The following is a 4220-nucleotide window of genomic DNA, read 5'->3' on the forward strand; positions in this document are numbered from 1 at the left end:
TCCACCACAGAGACTGGACTTGTGAATTTTCCTAACGCATCACTAATGCAGTTCAGTTTGGAAATACACAGCATAAGTTGTTCTAGTAAACTTTGAGTTCATATTCGGGGTTGAGTTTGTTAATAAATGGAGGGGTTCTAAGGGAAGTGTGGCAACACTGTAAAGGAAGGGAGATGTTACAGGGAAATACCTTATATGGGTTTGTATCCTGTTGTGACGTTGTTGGTCCCGGTTTGCGGGCAGTTGTGTAATGGCGTACGCTAAATAAAGACGCACATGGACTCCGTTCCTGTCTGCTTATTACATACAGAAACAGAGACCGCTGTAGGCAGCCTGATTATCAAGTATTAAAAGGACTTAGGTGATATGTGAATGCTTACTCTCAGTTGTCTCTTCTCATTTAAAGGGGTGGTTGAGTGTGATTTCACTTTTCTAACTTTAGTTAGTGTGTAATGTTGCTGTTTGAGCATAAACAACATCTGCAAAGTTACAACGCTCAAAGTTCAAAGCAAAGGGAGATATTTGCTTTTAAAGAAAAGGACTACAACAAACGGCTGGTTGGGACTACACGACATTCCTCTCGGGTTAGTGACATCACTAACCCTAGAATTTACATAAACCCCGCCCCCGGGAACACGCAGTCCATGTTGAGAAGAGGAAAAGTTGTTGTATAAGAGTACATTTGTGAGTCAGCTCAAACTTTAGCATCCATCTTTTCACATGCAATAGAAAGTCACTCTGTGTGCATCTCACAACAGTTCATATATGAGCAATTTATAGATTTATCATGACAGAATATCCTAATTGAAGATAGTTAACTCCACATCAGCAACATAAATTCATCAACTAACCATTCAGAGACGTCCTGTTGCATTCTACATGTTGTCACTTCTTCTTGAGTCTCTCCATCCTTATCTGACTCCGTTTAACATTAAAGGCAGAACAGTTTCTGTAATTTTAGTGTGTCTGTGAGAGGTAGAGAGGTCTCTTGAAACCCCGCCCTCTGCAGCAGCTCATTTGCATTTAAAGGGCCAGGCACAAAACGGTGCGTTTTTGCAAACCCTCAAAAAGTGACAACTTTAACTTGCTATATAAAAATATCTGTGGGGTATTTTGCGCAAAAACTTCACACACACACTCTGGGGACATCATAGATATATTTTACATCTTGTGAAAAGGGCATTATACCACCCCTTTAATAGCCTATACATTTCCTGATAACATTTTTACGCTAATCATCACTGAACATGTCATACACACTTTTGGAAATTTTTTACTTTATATGAAAATAAGTTCATAATTATATCATGTAGTTTTTGCTATTTTATTTCTACACCTCGTTTACCATTTCTAAAGGTAGACCTATATATTATGTTATAATGTAGCCTATTATATATATAAATGACTTAAAACATTGTTTTACATTTTCAATGCTTTCATATTTTCATTCAATTTACAGTTTGCGATGGCCACAGGCCTCCTATCCACTTAATAATATATCAAGTTTCATGATATTTTAGCTGATTATCAAATAATTCATTCCATCAATCTAAATGTAAATGCTGCGTGACTTTTACGTATTTTAATGGGCGCGCGCGCTGAACATTCAAGCCGCATTTGAACTGGAGCGGAGGGCGTTACCATGGAAACGAGGCGGCAACTCAACTGACAATCAGCGAAACTCCGTCTCTCACTGTTGTTTTAACAACTTTAAGGTAAGTTTAGTCCATAAAATTACACAAATAGTACATACAAATGTTTCTGAGACTTTCTTTCATGTAAATCACTTGCTTCCGTTGAATATTTACTTAATAGAAATGGTTTAGTGTCTTCGAAAAAGTAGTCTATCTAGAGGTAAGTTAGCAGTAACGTTAGGTTGACTAACCGTTATAGACTTGAGCTGTAAGTTTTGGCTTTTAATCACATCTATTGTGTAGATGAGATATTTTGATAGTTTTGTAAAGGTTTTGCTGACAATTGGTCAATGGATGAATGGAAATAAGCTAATTTATTTAACCAAAAGTACGCACTGTATGGTTAATTCATAGTTATCACGTGACGTCACACCATTACGCCCACCTGGAGGGCAAAATAAGGCTTTCCTCCACTGCCCAGTCATTTTTATCAGGTTTGTACTTAGAATTAATGTAGTAAAACGGTGTTATTAAAAGATCAAATCCAATATATACCGCTTATTCATGATGCATACTTTGTACAGGTAAGCAGATGAAGACAGAACAAATTATTTACAACAAAATAATATTGTTTGTCTTCTCCCCTTTACAGTATTGTTTGCCATCTAGTCCTGATCACAGAGTTTAGCTCCAAACCCAATTAAGCAGACCTGAGCAGCTGATCAAGGATCACCAGAAACTCTGCAGAACTTTGGTCTCAGTGTTCAGGTATCCCAGTGTTGTAAGTTCAGAATATACTGCAGGAGATCTCAACATTGTCTCTCAAGGTCCACTTACATACAGAGCTTTACTCCAACCTAGTCCAGCACACCTGAACAAGCTAATCAAGGTGCTAAACTCTGGGTGCATATCACTTAGGTCTCTAGCTCAGTAGTCAGTGGTTAAGGGCCGTCTTTATCACAAAATCCTTACAGTGCACTGAAACATTCGCTCCCTAAAAACTCACTATGTTATCAGAAGTTCTGAAGCACAAAACTTTAATCATACGAGACAGTTCGCTACAAAATGACATGTGATAGGTGATTTTAAAACACAAACCAATATTATATTTCAGCATAAACATAACATCTCTAGACAGGTAATGTCTAATCAAGCAAACATTTACAATTTATCTATGACTGAAATCTTCCACAAGTATGTAGAGGGAAAACTCAAGTGTATACTTCACATTTTGGACAACCATTGTTTTTTTACATTTACATTTTGGTTATTGATTTCTTTCTCACTTTAGATGCTGGAGAAAAAACAGCCTGGCTAAAGCATTCAAAGTGGAAACTTCTGTCGTGGCTCAATAATCCGGGATTGGGATGGTGGAAGGAGCAGAAGATCAGAGATCAGGAAGAGATCTACTGGTGCCCCTGAGGAACTGATTTACCTAATGCGTCAAATTTAACCAAACATTTTCATCACTCACCTTCATGTCATTGCAAACCTGTAAGACTTTCGTTCATCTTTGAAACACAAATGTAGATCTTTTTAATGAAATCTGAGAGCTTTCTGTCCCTCCATTTCACAGTTTATGCAACTACAACTTTCAAGCTTCAGAAAGGTAGTAAAGACATTATAACAATAATCAATATGATTCCAGTGGTTTAACCTCAACTTTATGAAGTGAAGTGAATGCTGTGTGTGTGCAAAAAAACCCATTGCATCTTTATTCACAAAATATACATCTCTGACACGTGTTCACGGAGCACCACGATTCATCAGTGTTGTGTTGGCGAGAGAGCCAGCGATCTCATGGAGCAACATGCGTTGGAGATACATAATTTGTGAATAAAGATGTAATTGTATGCGCACATAAGGCATCTGTTAAAAATATCTTCATTTGTGTTCTCCACAAAAGTCTTATGGGTTTGGAGCGACATGAGGGTAAGTAATTAATGACAGAATTTACATTTTTGTGTGAACTATCCCTTTAATGTTTTCTAATGTGGTTATAATTGGCCATTGTTCTGTTTTATAAACATTTTCAATATTTTAAAGATTTATTGTTTTGAAAAAATGTTTATACAGAAAAGATAGATTAATTTGATCAAAAGTCGCAGTAAAAACTTTTAAATTGTTTAAAAAAAATTATGTTTCAAATAAATGCTGCTCTTTTGAAAGTTCTATTCAAAGAATACTGAAAACTGTATCATAGTTTCCACAAAAATATGAAGCTGTACAACTGATAATAATCATAAATGTTATATATATATATATATATATAAATAATAAATTGTATCATTATTTATTCTAGAATAAGTAATATATTACAGAAATGCACTCATTAATTAAAATCATTAATCATATATCAATCATATTGTGTTATTAATCAATAAATTCGAAAGAATTTGCTTAACTTTTATGTTTTGTGTCCAGTGATTTTTCAATGTTTTTAACGGGTCCCAGAAAGAATTGTGTTAAAGATGAGTTTATAGCCCACTGGATCGATTACTCTTCACACTGGATTCTTTGAAGACGGACGTGGCAGCAGTTGCAGAACGGCTGCTGCTACAAACGCTTACAGGCGTATCCAAGGGT

General features: G+C 35.9%; 1 long non-coding RNA gene across 1 annotated transcript; it reads left to right on the forward strand.

The window, feature by feature from the left end:
* Positions 1–1282: 1282 nt before the first annotated feature.
* On the forward strand, positions 1283–3884 carry LOC309497943. Its single transcript, XR_014205773.1, has 3 exons — positions 1283–1715; positions 2287–2415; positions 2935–3884. It is a non-coding gene; the product is annotated as an uncharacterized lncRNA (long non-coding RNA).
* Positions 3885–4220: the final 336 nt, after the last annotated feature.

This window comes from Leuciscus leuciscus (assembly GCF_965113295.1).
Source record: "Leuciscus leuciscus genome assembly, chromosome: 4".
Lineage (NCBI taxonomy): Eukaryota > Metazoa > Chordata > Actinopteri > Cypriniformes > Leuciscidae > Leuciscus > Leuciscus leuciscus.